This window comes from Saccopteryx leptura, chromosome 2, assembly GCF_036850995.1.
Source record: "Saccopteryx leptura isolate mSacLep1 chromosome 2, mSacLep1_pri_phased_curated, whole genome shotgun sequence".
NCBI lineage: Eukaryota > Metazoa > Chordata > Mammalia > Chiroptera > Emballonuridae > Saccopteryx > Saccopteryx leptura.
Window position 1 is genome coordinate 331,445,829 of NC_089504.1, and position 16,285 is coordinate 331,462,113.

General features: G+C 49.9%; 1 protein-coding gene across 7 annotated transcripts in view; it reads right to left on the bottom strand.

Moving 5' to 3' along the window:
* RAP1GAP2 (RAP1 GTPase activating protein 2) overlaps window positions 1-16,285 on the bottom strand; it is a 242,789-nt gene that overhangs the window by 118,239 nt on the left and 108,265 nt on the right. The gene's annotated exons all lie outside the window — the stretch shown is intronic.

The following is a 16,285-nucleotide window of genomic DNA, read 5'->3' on the forward strand; positions in this document are numbered from 1 at the left end:
AGGCCACAGAACACAGAAGAGGTGAGTGAGGCCTGCCTGCACCGCCCCCCTCTCCTCTAAAGCTGGGCTTGGGGACACGTCTAACACCCACTGCAGAACTAGAGTAGGCACATTTCTTTGCTGGGATGTAATCAGAGGTAAAGCAGGACTGCTCCCAGTGTGGTCCCTGCTCCAACGGCATTAGCATCACTGGGAACTTGTGAGAAATGCAGAGTCTTGGGTCCACACCAGACTCCCGGTGACAGGGCCCAGGAATCGGTATTTTAACAATCTCTCCAGGTGGTTCTGATGCACAGTGAAGTCTGAGGACCACAGAGCTAAAGAGAGAGAGACACAGGACTGGGCCTGGGGTCGGAGAAGAAAGAGGAGGGGTAAACATTTTCAATTCATCCCCTCTGGGGCTCCTTTGTCCCTTAACACACACCACACACACACACACACACACACACACACACCTCACACACCCCACCCCACCCCACCCCTGGCCAGACAGCTGAAGTTGGGAGGACAGGGCTGCCTGCTATGTAAACTGCAGGTAAAACTTATTTTAATCCATGTGGGCTAGGACCATGGAGAGACAGCTAAACAGAATTATGTCACCATGACAACATGATTGCGACAAATTCGCTGCTCTCACACACTCCCCACTTTCCATCTGGCCCTTGCTGGTGACCAGGGAGTGCTAGTTTGAGTCTGATTTCCAGGCAGAATGTTTGCATTAGGATAAGACTTTAGGACAACAGTTACGCAATAGGACCAGCTGGGCAGAACCTGGGGGTGTCCCCGGACAAGGGACTCTGGCGTCCTGGACATGTCCTAGTTATATCCTGGAAAGGGGGGAGTGGGGAGGCAAGGATAGCAGTATTAAAAGCCTAAGAAGACCAGGATAAGCCACAGAAGCCCCAACTTTGCAGCTGTTTCCTTCTCCAGAGCCCCAGCCTGAAGCAGCTGCGTCAGCCAACACCTGGTCCAGCTTAAATGACCAAAGGACCTCCTCTGCCAACTCGAGAGAATGCTTCTGTACTTCTTTCCAGCCCAGTAACAGGGGGGTGGGAGGGTAAGAGCTCCAACCCCACCCTCCTTCATAAGAGAAGCTCGCCCCCTGTAGAGCCCAGCCCTGGCCTTTCCAGAGCAAGCCCTTGCCTTGGACCCAGACACGCCCCACCATGCTCCCCCCAGGCCAGACAGGCCCAGTCGAAGGGAAAGCAGGCCAGGCACCACCAGGCCCTGTCCACTGACTCCGCTCCTGCCGCCCTGCAGCCTGTCCTCCAGGAAGCACAGAAAGGAGGCCAGGTGAACATCTGGCTTGGAGAGGACCCACGCGACCCCATTAACCTCAACCCTGCCAATTCCCCCTCTTTGCTCCTCCATCTGCCTTCCTCCTCCTTTCTTCTTGGACCTTGGCCTCACTCTGATAGCTGGAGAGGGGGTCTCCTCCCTCTCCTCCTGATCCAGACTCGAGCTCAAGAACCAGCAGGGCCAAGACGCAGTACGTGTGCACGCACAGACACACAGGCACACATGCGGATGAATGTGGCTTCTAGCTCTCAGCCAGAGCCACCAGCCTCCCCTTCCACTGTGGGGTGCAGCCTGGCTGCTCTGGCTCTCACCTGCCTGTGGACCCGACAGAGCTGGCTCCAGCACTGGCTCGGCCCCTCCGGCCACTCTGCCCTCTCCCAGGCAGCCACTGCTCCTCCTCTATGAGCCTGCACCCAGAGAGCCATGGTTGGGGCAAGAGAAGGGAGGAAGAATGATCAAGGACGGAGAGCATCACCCTCAAGTCCCCTCAGGGGAGGCTGGACAAAGGCAGTTCCTTCCGGGGGCTGGGAACCTAATAGGGAAAAGCATGCAGGAAGGGGAGGGGAGGGGAGGCAAGCCCCCCACCAGAGACTACAGGACTGCCGGGGGTTAGCTGAGAACCTCTAGCCCCCTCCCCCCGCCCCCGCAGCCCGGAGATGGCTTGTGGGCCAACCTGACCAATAGTGTCCCTGGATCTCCAAAATCACAAACCCTAGGGGAGGCAACCCTGGCAGGGGTTTTATTTATTAATTTTAGAGAAAGGGGGAGGAAGGGAGAGAAAGAAACATCAATTTGTTGTTCCACTTATTTATGCATTTATTGGTTGTTTCTTATATGTGCCCTGACTAGGCATTGAACCTGCAACCATGGCATATCAGGATAACACTCTAACCAACTGAGCTACCCAGCCAGGGCTCCTGGCAGGATTTTAATATCAGTGTCAAGGGATGCTCATATACATGGTCACACTGTCTGGTTGTCTCCATAAGGTGCAAGATGTCCACTCCCATGAGACCAGAGCAGATGTGATTCTTATCCAAGGTCCCTGCCTCCCAGACAAAGGCCCCCATACCCAACCCTTCCTGGCCTGAGTCCCTCTCCCCTGCGCCAGCCTGCTTTCCCTGGACACTGGAATAACCTCCAGGGACCCATCTCCAGGGGGTGGTGAGGACTATCAAGTGGGAGCACAGGGTGTCTCTGCCAGGATTTCCCTAATGACGCTTGGACCCTGGAAGGTGCTGGAGCAGGAATGAGCACCAGCCTCATGCTAGCGCCAGGGTTCTAGCCGAGACTCCAGAGAGGACACCGGGGTGGGCAGAAGGCACGACTGCTGCCCTCAGAAAGACCAGAGCTCAGAGCACACACAGGCCCTTGGCTGCAAATTAGAATCTACTTGAATTTGGTAGAAAGTGGCACCTATGGGGAGAATGAGGCACACTTGACCATATCTCCTCACAACTCCACCCCTCCCCTCCTAGGAGCCAAAGGCACTTATTGAAGAGTTAACTGCCCATCATGAGTTGAATCCTGTCCCCCCTAAAGATATGCTGAAGTCCTAACCTCCAAACCTGACAATGTGACCTTACTGGAAATAAGACCTTTGTAGATGTAACCAAGTTAAGATGAAGTCAGTAGGTTGGCCTCTTATTTCAATATGACTGATTTCCTTATAAGAGGAAAAGGTGGCCATGTAAAGAAACGAACACACAGGGAGAACGCCACGTGACAGTGGAGAGAGACTGGAATGGTGTGGCTGACGTGCCAAGCCGTGGCAAGGACCAGGGGCCACCACCGGAAGCTACGAGAGACAAGGAAGGATTCCTCCCTGGAGCCCTCAGAAGGAGCCTGGCCCTGCCGACACCTTGATTTTGGACTTCAAGCCTCCAGAACTAAGACAATAAATGTCTGTTATTTCAAGCCACCCCATTTGCTACTTAGTTATATTTGTGGTACTTGGTTACTGCAGCCCTAGGAAACAAAAACAATGCCTGAGTCCCAGGCTTTGGTCTGGGCTTTATACCTGGACGACCAAAACCAAGGAGGACGAAATCCCTGCTTCAGCCTGGCTGCCCCTGCTACGGTCAGCGGGGCCCCATCCTGTCCTGTCCCAGCCCTCCTAACCAATGACATCCGAGTGTGAGCCATCCTCCCAAGAACAGTCAGGTCTGCCCGCTACCGGCTGGTGCTGAGATAAGACAGAGTAAGAACTACAGTGCTCAGTGCAATTCCAGGCCTTCCTCAGGCAAACAGACTACACGTGAGTAGGTGAGAGTGACACAAGTCCATCACGGGGCAACCTTGAATCTGTTCTAATTTATTATGATCAAAAGGTAAATTATTAGCAGAGGCGGGACCTGCACTATTCTCTGTAGCATCTTTCTAGTAACCCACAGTGATCTTGACATGTGTCATGGCACTGAGACTGAAAACTGCCCCTTCAACCAAGCCAGCCAAATGCCCACACGCAGCTCTAAGGACACAGGTCCCAGTCCCACACAGGGACACATAAGAGCAGCTTGTGATGAGAGCAGAGGAGGGGAAAGAAGGACAGGGAGGAGGATCATGAGATCATTCATTCAGCTAAGAGAAGGGTGGTAAGAGCAGGCACGAGTAGACAGCACAGGAGCCCTCCTCCTGCCTCTGGGGGTCCTAGAGGCACTGCCCACTCAGCAACCCTCTGCTCCAGAGCCATTTGCCACAGACATCCTCTCCTCTAGAAGTCTTTCCCCAGAGCCTGGGGGATCCTGGGGTGGCTGGGAGGGCTCAGGGAGGCCAGGAGAGGTCCTAACTGGCTTTGGCCAAATGCAAATCAGGAAATTATCAAAGCCTGGAGTGGAAGCTGAAGAACCAAAGGGGTGATTCACCCAAATGGGCTGGACAGGCTCGGGGAGGATGACCCCACTCACAGCACCCAGGCATCCAGGGTCCTCACCTCCAGCCACAGTCGGCTCTGCCTCCGACCATCTGAGATCATTACAGCCATCATCTCTCACACATTCCTGTGAAAATGTCCCACACTAAGAATCAAGAGATTGCTGGGTTTGAGTTTGGCTCTACTTGCTACCCCACTGTGTGACCTTGGTTAAGTCACCCTGCCTCTCTGGGTCCCAGTTCCTTCATCTGCAGAGATGGTGGTGATAATGGTATATAAGGAATTAAAACTAGGCCCTGGCCGGCTCGCTCAGCAATAGAGCATCATCCTGGTGTGTGGAAGTCCCGGGTTCAATTCTGACTCAGGGCACACAGGAGAAGCGACCATCAGCTTCTCCACTTCACCCCCCTTCCTCTCCCCCCACCCCCTTCTCTCTCCTCTCTCTCTCTTTCCTCCCCTCCCGCAGCCATGGCTCAAATGATTGGTTAGAGCAATTTGGCCCCAGGCACTGAGGATGGCTCCATGGCCTCACCTCAGGCACTGAAATAGCTTGGTTGCCAAGCAACAGAGCAGCAACCCCAAATGGATAGAGCATTGCCCTGTAGGGAGCTTGCCAGGAAGTCAAGGCGCATGCAGGAGTCTGTCTCTGCCTTCTGGCCTCCCTCCTCTCACTTAATAAAAAAAAAAAAGAGAGAGAAGCAATTAAAAGTAATGGCTGTGAAATAAAACACAAAGTCCTATACAAATGTAGACAATTATTATTATAATCATCATCTTTATTATTACCATAACTCATAAAACGGTGACCTGGATCCCAGGTAGAGAGAGAATCAAGAGTCTAGGGCTATTCAAATGTCTCTGAAAACATTTCTGGCATCTCAACTAAGCACCAATTCTAGCCCCAGGGATCTACTCTCGGTATCATAACTGTCAGTTAATAATCAACAGGGAAAATACCCACCTCTCATCAGCTAGCTGTGGGGTTCAGGTGTAAGCCCTCCCTCTGGCAGAGAGTCCTCCCAAACCCCGTCAAACTCCCCCTGTCTGCAACTGCATCTCCCCCACACCAGTTCCCCAGCCATCTACCAACCCAGCTCTGCTCTCTCTTGCTTTCCAAATAGCCAAGCTATAGAATGCAGACGGTGGCCACCACAAAGAGCTTCTCAGGAAAACCAAACCAAAAGGAATGAAAAACATTATTCACAACAGCCAAAAGGTAGAAATAACCCAAGTGCCCATTAACCAATGAATGGATAAACAAAATGTGGTCCATCTACACGATGGACTATATAACTCAGCCATAAAAAGGAATGAAGTTGTGATACATGCTACAACCTGGATGAACCTCTAAAACATGCTTAAGAAGCCAGACACAAAATGCCATGTATTGTGCGATTCCATTTATACAAAATGCCCAGAGTAGGCAAATCAGGACACAGAAAACAGTGGCTGTCCAGAACTGCGGGGAGGAGGGAACAGGCAGTGACTGCTAATGGGTTCAAGGGTCATAGCATGAGGTGACAAAGACGTTTTGGAACTACACAGTGGTGATGGTTGTACCATTTTGTGATTATACTAAAAACCACTGCATTTATACACTTTAAAAGGGTGATTTTTTATTATATAAATTGTATCTCAATTTTCTTAAGGAATGAGAGGGGGGGGGCTGAATGAGCTCCACTTCTGTCATTCCTGCTGTTTAGTTTCTTCTCTGGCTGCCTTTTGGTGCCCACAGGGCCCCAGGCTGTGTGTGAGCTCTTGCTTTGTGGCAGCATTTAAGATGCTCAATAGGGTTTCCTTACTACTCCCACCTGTTGAAAGCAACATCTTATATGTGAATTACAGCTCAATGAAAATGAACGAAGAAATGAATGAAGAAAGGAGGATGGGAGGAAGGGAGGAAGGGAAAGAAGGAGGGAGAGAATAAGAGAGGGAGGGAGGGAGGGAGGGAGGGAGGGAGGGAGGAAGGAAGGAAGGAAGGAAGGAAGGAAGGAAGGAAGGAAGGAAGGAAGGAAGGAAGGAAGGAAGGAAGCAATGCCTTTCTTCCCCACTCCCAGCTTAAGTACTTGCAGCAGTCATTCACTTGGAGAGATATTTAGAGTTCTAACTTCATATTTCTACATCCTATGTGACCAACTAGACCATAAACAATAAGAAATAAAATAATATTAATATAATATAAAGAGCTTCAAGAGAGATCATCATAAGAAACCAACAGAACAGGAGGAAAGGAGATCAGAGGCCAGGACGATGACAAGCTGGACTGTCCGAGTCTTACATCTCTGCTTTCCCCTCTGCAGAATGGGCACACTAACTCACAACTCCTACTACTCACTTTCAACTTTCCTGCACAGGACTCAGAAAATTGTGTTCAACTTCCCAAAATGACTGAAGTCACAGACACTTTTCATGGTGATTGAGAATTATGTGATCTCAGGGTGGGCTGGGCCAGGGGAACAGATGAGTGGGACCAGGCTAGGCGGGGGCTGAGGGTCCATGCCTAGAGGAGCCTGCCTTACTGCCTACCGGCCCAGTGGCACAACCCCACAGCCCTCGTTCTATCAGCCAGCAGTGCTGGGGCATCCCCACGGGTGAGAAGCATTCCAGAAGTTCCACCCATGCATGGTAGGACACCCTGGCAGCAGGCTGAAGCAGAGGGCCAGGCTCTGGCCTCAAGGGAGGCAGGTGGGCAGTAAGCGTAACGGATCAAAAGCACCGGCTCAATGGTCCAGCAGGCTTGGATGTGGATTCCAGCGCCACCCCATAACCCTGATCAGGTTACTTTACCTCACTGCACCTCAGCTTCCTCTTCCGTTAAACACTATAATAACACCACCTCACTGAGTGCTGTGAATAAGGTCTGTAAAGCACTTAGCACAGTGCCTGGTACTCAGAAAAATGCAATGTCTGGTCGCCATTGTTATTGTTGCCAAGACTGCTGTCAAGTGAGCTGGAAGGAGTGGACGTGAAGGAGGGGCCAAAGCAGAGAGCCAATCAGAGGGTGGAGGGAAGGCAGGGATGGCTTATGATCTGGGGGAACTCTGATGCCCACATGCTTTGGACCCTCAGCCCGGTATGCAGGGACAGGCGAACACAGCCGTTGTGTGTGGACTGCGGGGTCCTGCACATGCACATGGTTAATTCCAAACCCCAAAGGGAATACCCAGAGGTGAAGACATTAATGTCCACCCTGTGTTGGGGCCCATGTGGAAGGGGAGAAGAACATGAGCCGAGCAGAGCTGGCGGAGGGGTGGAGGCAGGAAAGGGGTAACAGAGTCAGGAATGAGAGGCTCCAACAGGTGGAGGGAGTATCCTAATGCCCCGTAGAGAGCCCCTTGGAAGGAGCAGGTGTTGTTCACCTGTCAGCACCTACCACGGTGGACTCTGGTGTCACAGCCCATCCCCGTGCATGCTCCAAGTGGATCCCGGAGATTCGGAGCACATCCCTGGACCTTTAATAATTCAAAGCTCCCCAGGGGATGCAAAACAGCACCCCCACCACCACGCCCACCCAATCCCAGACTTCGTGGATGCGGAGACCAGCAACCCTGGGACAAATAATAGAAGCCATCAACAGAGCAAACACAAATACAAGAAGACTGAGGCCAGAGAGGCAGAGCTGCCCAAACCCCACTGCCAGCTTCTCTCCTGTTGTCCAGAGGAGAGGTAATGTTCCCAAGTCCCCTCCGCACGGCTGTACAGGAAGTGAGCTGGTCATGTATCAGAAAGCATAGCTGGTTTATAAACAAAGCATGAGTGCCAGGGCCCTGTATGAGAGGAGAAGAGAAGGCTATGGGTGCTTTCTCTATGGAGCAGACTGGCAGCAGAAGCCAGGGCTGCACAGGTGTGCCCACCACAGGCCACGGCCTGGGCATCGTGATGTGGCTGCAACAGGGACCAAGGGAAGCCCAGGCAGCAGTCCGTTCCGGCAACTTCAGGGCATGCTGGCTTCTCTCTGAGCGTAATGGCTGAGGACGTCATTGTCCTTCCCTGGAAGAGCCTGACTCCAACTGGGCCAGGCGTAGGAGAAAGGGCAGGTGCCAAGGGGAGCCAGGATACCAGATGGTGACCCAGCCAGGGAGACCGAACCATGTATTGTGGTTGGGGACAATGACGCCTCCTCCTGCATCACATCTCAGGGCTGGTGGACCATCCTACACACAGAGAGACAAATCTCTGCACTCCTAAGAAAATAAGGCTTTTCTGAAAAGGCAACTTTCAGAACCAACTGACACTGTACACTTCACACATGAGTAAGCAGAGACCCTGGGACCCAGTATGGGCCTGAGGGTCACAAAGCCAGAAAACTTGAGATCTGGCCCTGAAACCCTAAAATCTCCAACTCCCAATTCCATGGCTTTTCCCTTCACAATGACAAAGTCAGTTCTGCCTGACCCGAGTGCCACAGCAGGATATGAAGAGGGGACACTAAGCAGCACCTTCTCACGTCCTTTAAACTTGAGTTCCCAAAGACCAAGGTGGGCCATGTGTCCTGGCGCAGGGGATGACCCCTGTATTATGTTCAAGCATCTGAGGGGACAATGCAGGCAGGAGAAGTGAAAGTGCAAAAGCCATCCTGAAGGCACAGCACACGCATGTGCAAAACCCATTTCCCAAGCACTAAGAGTGGGTTATGACTTAAAACAGGGACAGAATACAGTGCCGGGAGCAGCTGGGGGAGGGAGGGCCAGGTCTCTTTGGGAGATCAGCTAAGCTCTCCCAAGGAGGTGACAGCTGAGCTACACCTGGAGGGAAAGGCCAGCATCTGCCTGGGAGAGGAAAGGGAAAGGGAGCGCACAGTGGCAGAGGCATGGGGGGAGGGGACCCTCTGGCATCGCCCATGCAGGAGGAACACATTACCGGCACTTAATCAGAAAGGAAAAGTGAAAACCAGCCACCAGTCCACAGGGCTTATCATGTGCTTATCCAGGGTACTGTCTGGAGTGATGCCCATATCCTGTGACAACCCTTTGCAGCAAGTACCATTAACCCTATTTTACAGATGGGGAAACTGAGGCTCAGAAAGCGAAGTTACTTGCCCAAGTTCCCAGAGCTGGAAAGTAGCAGAGCAAAGCTCGGACCCAGGCAGTGTGGCTCCAGAGTCCACAATGTACACCGTGGTGCGCACTGCCCGTGGGGAAGAGTGGGAGCCCGCCGGGAAGGGGCACCCACGCCACACTTTGCCAGAGTGAGGTGCGTGCTTCCCCGCAGGCAGCTGAGGTGGTCTAGGTTGTAATATTTATTGATCTTTTACAGTGACCTTCCATTTGTGACGAGGCCACTCTGATTTTCCTTTCATGGTAGTCTCATTGCCTTCTAAAACAAGTTTATTCCCGTTTTAAAAGCTGAACCAGTTAAAGGAAACTATTATATAACTAACACAGGTGGCACCCAGACATGACAGGAACAGTGAAGGTGGTTTTTAGACGGCTGAAATTTGGAAAACGCACTAAGCAATCTGAACTCGATCTCGTGGGCAAAGAGCAGCAGGGTTTGAAGGCAGGGCACGGCTGCCCTGCAGGGCTCTGCTGGCGAGCTCCGGACAGCAGAGAGGACAAAGGGGCCGGGAGAGGAGGAGGCGGAGGGAGGAGTGAATGCGAGGGGTCCCGCGTGCTTGTGGCCACAGAAGTGAAAGAAGAGGGTCAGATCCCCAAGGCATCTCAGAGGCAAAACGAAGAGCACTTGATGACTGAAGGTAAAGGGGGAAGAAAGCACTACACACGTGAAAAGACTTCGGGAAACTGAACGATCGATGCTTTAACCATGACACAGACTAAGGAGAATTGGGTTTAAGAGAGGCAGATGAGCCCTGGCCGGTTGGCTCAGCGGTAGAGCGTCGGCCTAGCATGCGGAGGACCCGGGTTCGATTCCCGGCCAGGGCACACAGGAGAAGCGCCCATTTGCTTCTCCACCCCTCCGCTGCGCTTTCCTCTCTGTCTCTCTCTTCCCCTCCCGCAGCCAAGGCTCCATTGGAGCAAAGATGGCCCGGGCGCTGGGGATGGCTCTGTGGCCTCTGCCTCAGGCGCTAGAGTGGCTCTGGTTGCAACATGGCGACGCCCAGGATGGGCAGAGCATCGCCCCCTGGTGGGCAGAGCATTGCCCCTGGTGGGCGTGCCGGGTGGATCCCGGTCGGGCGCATGCGGGAGTCTGTCTGTCTCTCCCTGTTTCCAGCTTCAGAAAAATGAAAAAAAAAAGAGAGAGAGAGGCAGATGATAACTCATTCATTCAGGACACACTACAAGGCCCCTGGGACACCCAGGTGGGTTCCAAAAAGAACTGAAGCCACAGCACAGAGATGAGTGCAGGGATAACCAAGGTGGAGGCTGAGGAGAGGCTCCAGGGAGAACAGGTTGGGCTGAAAAGACAGAAAGGAACAAGAGTGCTGCTTGTTGGGGACAGGAAAGGAGAAGGGAGGGAGGGAGGACCCCCGCCCAGATGAAGTGGAGTATGAAAGGAAGCCGAGGGAAGGGGGAGGGCCAGGGAGGGGGTGATGGGAGAGTCACCCCACTGTATGAGAGGCTCCCATTTTCCCAACACTGAGGAAATCACCAACCTCTGTGCGCGTCTCACCCAGCCCTGAATGCACCGCCTCCCTTGGAAATGGCCCTGGGAGCAGCTTCCCTCACGGGGTCAGCGTTCTGCTTGGCACTGCCTGGCCTCCGTTGAGGGAGCTACATCATGATTAGAGCAAAGGCAGCCAGCTCACAAGGTCACAGCCTCAGACAGCTTCAGAATCAAAATCACAAAACCATGGAGTCACAAAAGTGCAGAACGGCAGCATCTTCCCAGCCTGGTAGTATATATTTCTTGAACCGGATGGTAAGTTCAAACCCAATTCTCCTTATGCTATGGTTCAGTTTGGCTGTATCACAATGTGTATAATTGTAGTATACAATGTGAATCACAATGAAAAATAATCTTTAAGTAATTTTTCCTCACTTCTTTTAGGAGAGATGGATATAAATAGGGATATGCATATGGATGTGGATGGAGAGATAGAGACTGAAATAGATATAATCTAAAGCCTATTGAGACTTCCACAATGAATATATCAGACTGACTGCATGCATGTATTACGCTTCTCTGAAGCCCCTTATAAATAATAGTGTTTTTTTAATAAAGAAAAAAAAAGTGTAAACTGACAAGAGCAAAGGTAATAGAAAGGAAAATTCAGCCTACAAGAGCTCACAAGTGCCTGGAAGACGGACCAGAATGGATGACCTGGAGGAACGCTTGCGTGATACCTGAGACACTGGGCCTTTGAAGCCCCTCAGCACACCACCTCCTCACCAGCCAGAACATCTCTCCAGCCCTCATCGCTGAAATCTCTCCAGCCCTCATCGCTGAAATCTCTCCAGCCCTCATCGCTGAAATCTCTCCAGCCCTCATCGCTGAAATCTCTCCAGCCCTCATCGCTGAACAATCTCTCCAGCCCTCATCGCTGAACAATCTCTCAGAAAAGACAACGCCTGGGCGCCTCCAATGGAAAGGGCAGCCTGCTACCCAATCATCACCCTGCACGGAGGTCCCCAGGTGGAACACCAGCCCCAGCACGCAGAGCCCCCAGTTCACCTCCTAGTGCTTTGCTCTTGGGTACAGAGAGACAGCCAAGGGTGGCCAGCTATCAGGAGGAACCGGAAGAAAATAGACAATGCAAGGAACCAGTGGAAACTTCAAAAAAAATATTATAAATTCATATCCTCAGAGAGATAAGATTTTGTATCCATGACACAAAGAGAGGGTGCTATAAAAATAGACTGATCGGGAAAGAGAGAGATCTTAGAAAACAGAAACATGATTGGAAGACTAAGTTGGGAAAGTTTCCCAAAAGGTAGAACAAAAAAAACAAAGATATGAAATATGAAAGAGAAAAGATAAAAAACATCAGGGGATCTAATATCTGACCAATAAAGGTTCTAAAAGAAGTAACAGAGAAGAGAGGGAGTGTGGTCGTCTCCAAACTGGCTCCCCAATGAGCACATCTCCTGGTATGGATACCCTTCAACCCACGTTGCCTTGAATCTGGGCTGGCCCTGTGACTCAGTTTTGACCAACAGAATGGGACAAAGTAACATTATGTAACTTCTAAGGCAAAGTCATAAGAACCCTTGAAGCTTCTCCCTCAATGGCTAGGGATATTTGCTCTAGGAAAAGCAAGCCAGCATGTGAGAACTGACTATCCTGGGAGTGCTATGTTGTGGCTACAACATGGACAGGCTGCAGAAAAGGACACCCAGCCAACTCCCAGGTATTCCAGACATCCCAGTCCATGCACGTAAAGAAATCAGCTGGGACATTTCAGCAGCCGCCATGAGGAAAAGAACCAAACCAGAGCCAAGCCCCCAGCTAAGCATCCCAGCCATCTCCAGCCATTAGCACCCCCCAAAATGAGGTCTCAGACATTGCGAAGCAGAGATGAGCCATCCATTGTCAAAGTGACCAATAAAATGGCTGTTGTTTCACCATGATAGAAGTAAAATTATCAGAGAATCAGTACAAGAACACTTCCCAGAACTAAAATACCTGTGTCTGGGTCTACCAAGTACCCAGCACATGAATGACAAAAGATCCATCCCAAATATTGTCAGGAAATTTCAGAACACCTGGGTAAATGAAAAATGCTCAACAACTCCAGAGATAAAATATAAACACACATTATATGCAAAGAAATATAAACCATCTTATCATTATACTTTTCAACAGCAACTCTAGAATCTAATAGGCAATGATGTAATACCTTCAAAGTTCTGAAAGAAAATTATTTTCAACCTAGCATTTTATACCTAAGCAAACTATGAACCAAGCGTAAGAGTAAATAAAGATTTTCTGGAATATGCAAGAGCTCAAAAAATTTTATTCCCTGTACCCTCTCTCGAGTTCAAAAGCAACAGTCCAGTAGAGAAGAAAGGGCTCGAAAAGTGAGGTCTCCTGAAGGAAAGAATGGAACTGACAGGCTATCTAGGGGTGCAAACTTTGGGTAGAAAAAGATGTAAAGAATTATGGTAGAATAAATAAAAAATAGTAAAATAGAAAAATAGAGTACATAGAAAACAATGCTAATGGAATGAACATAAGTTAATCATCAACTCCATGAAAAATAAAAGGTTAGACAAGAAGAAACCCTAACTATAACACCCTCCTTGGCTCAACAATAAACAATATTTACATAGTCGTAATAGATAAACATTGACTCTTGAATCGAACCAAAAAATGGTGCTCCTGGAAGGACACACAGCTTACTAAGTAGTACCAAGTCCTCCTGGCTGAATTCCAAGGAGAGAAGGAGGACCCCAACCTTACAGTGCCCATCAGAGCAGTGTGTGAAACCATCCAGGCTAAGAAATCACCCAAAAGTCTATTGCAGTGGTTCTCCAAGTGTGCGTCAGGGCGCACTGGTGCACCCTAGAAGATTTCCAGGTGTGCCCTATGGTATTCCAGAGAAATATGTGCCTGTTGGGGGGTTTTTGGAGTTTAGAGTTATGGGAGACAGAAGTATGAGGAATTGGTTGTAAGCTGACAGTCTGCCCACCCCCCCACCTCATTTGCCTGATTAGGTTGCAAAAGGCTGTTACGCTGTGGTGCTGGATTGTTTACACTACGGTACCCCATGTTCCCCAGAAAGGCTGGAGGCAAGTTTCTTCTATCCTTTGTTTGGTGTAAAGTTAAGATGATATGTATGGTGGGGGTTTTCTGCACTCAACACAATTAAGAGTAAAAAGAGAGGAATTCTTCAATGTATTGATGAGGAAATGAGAGTTTGCCTTTCAAATATATGCCCAAACATTGAAGAAATCGCTAGGACACATGAGGCTCATGTTTCTCATAAACACAAGAATGAGAAAACACATTCATGCTGGGACCTGCCGAATTTACTAAATCTTATTAAGAATGTATCTATATATAAAAAGATAACTTTTTTGTCTTTTTTTATTTTTTTATTTATTTATTTATTTTTTTGTATTTTTCTGAAGCTGGAAACGGGGAGAGACAGTCAGACAGACTCCCGCATGTGCCCGACCGGGATCCACCCGGCACACCCACCAGGGGCGACGCTCTGCCCCTCCGGGGTGTCGCTCTGCTGCGACCAGAGCCACTCTAGCGCCTGGGGCAGAGGCCAAGGAGCCATCCCCAGCGCCCGGGCAATCTTTGCTCCAATGGAGCCTTGGCTGCGGGAGGGGAAGAGAGAGACAGAGAGGAAGGAGGGGGTGGGGGTGGAGAAGCAAATGGGCGCTTCTCCTATGTGCCCTGGCCAGGAATCGAACCCGGGTCCCCCTGCACGCCAGGCCGACGCTCTACCGCTGAGCCAACCGGCCAGGGCCTCTTTTTTTATTTTTTAACCCCTCTTTTTTATGAATTCTAAAAAGCATAACTCAAAAAATGTAACATAAAAATGTTTTTTAATGTCAGAATAAATTTAATTTTATTGTATTTATTATGTTTAATTACCGTAAAAGCATGACTGGACTTTATATTTTTTTCTTTAATATTTGACTTAATTGTTATAACATATTTCTCAGAAATTTGTATATAGTGCACCTACAATTATCTGTAGGATTTTAAATGCGCCCCGGCTTCAAAGAGTTTGAGGACCACTGGTCTATTGACATTGGGAGCACCCATCACAGCATAGACCGGCCTCCCAGCTAAGCCATCGTTCCACCCTACTCTAAGACTCTGCCTCTTAACTCTTGAAGCCTTCTGAATAAGTTATTACTTGGTGACATAACAGATTAGAGATTTTCACCATTAGTTCAAACTAAATGACAGCCTCCATGGGTTCAGATCATAGCGTTTCGGGACAACTCTGTCTGGTCTATTCAATTAATAATGCCTGGTCTATTCAATTTATAATGTCATTCCCTATCTGTTTCACTCATTAGAAAGACAAATGCTTGGAGATGCTTTCCAGTACTGAGACAGGGCACACGGCCCATCCTCACTCTAACATTACTCATCTGTCAGAGATGTGTGTCCAGGGCAATGGGGCCAAGCAACCAAGCGTATCTGACCCAGCCCCCAAGAACCATGGGGCTCCTCTTACCCACAACCTGCTCTGACCTAGCCTGCAGATGAACCAAACCCAGTCACATCAAACCCCCTTGCCTCCTCCCAGCACTGGCTTTTTTCTCAGGGACATTAGGAAAAGAGGGATAGGATAACTGTGAGAGCCTCTGGGGACATAACTGGAATCTGAGCATAACCCTTACAGTATATTCTATGGCTGGAAGGTTTAAAGAAAGGGCTTAGCAGCCTGGAGCACCACTGGATAACCAAGATCTCCAAGTGATGAGCAGAAACCTACGCCCCTGGCCAGGCCCACCTCCCGACTCAGTGAGAACAGATGGCCTTGATAAGCCACCCCATCTGGCCCCTTTACTGGTCTCTCATGTGTACCCTACCCACAGGCCCAGCTCCCGGAACAGTAGCTGACACTGAAGAACTGAAGTATGAAGAAGCGGATGAGGCGCTCATAAACCCTCAGAGGAGGGGACTGTTAGAGCCGGATGGGGCAGGCCCTTATCTCCACGGCTATTTGGTCTATTTGGTTGTTGCTCTGAATGACCTCAGCTCCCTGCTCAGGTGTCTGAGACAGAGTTAACCCATTCCCTACCAGTTTGATCTGTTTCTCAGCTCAGGTATGTCCCTGGTAGTTGATTCTGCTCCTGACCTTGTATTACTGCTCTGAACATCTAGTAGAGATAAAATAATTATCCTTCACCGTCATTAGCATCAAAGCAGCTAATATTTATTTAGCACTATGTGAAGCCCTTTATATGCACTATTTCATTTAATCTTTTCAACAACCCTATGATATAGAATTATTCTCCCATTTTGCAGGTGAAGAAACTGAGACTTAGAGAGGTTACATCATTTGTGGAAGGTCCCATACCAAGTAAGTGTCAAATCTGGGACACTAAGGGACCCTGGAGGGTGATTCTGGATGGCTCCTCTCTGTCACACTCCTGCTTTGGAGGCCTCAGCATCAATCGCACCCCACCCCACCCCAGCAGGCCTGGTCTCTGAGAGCTGGCAGCCGAGTCACTGGGATCATTTATTAAACCCGCTTTGAAGAAAGTGAAGTTCAGCTTGACCAGGTGGTAGTGCAGTGGATAA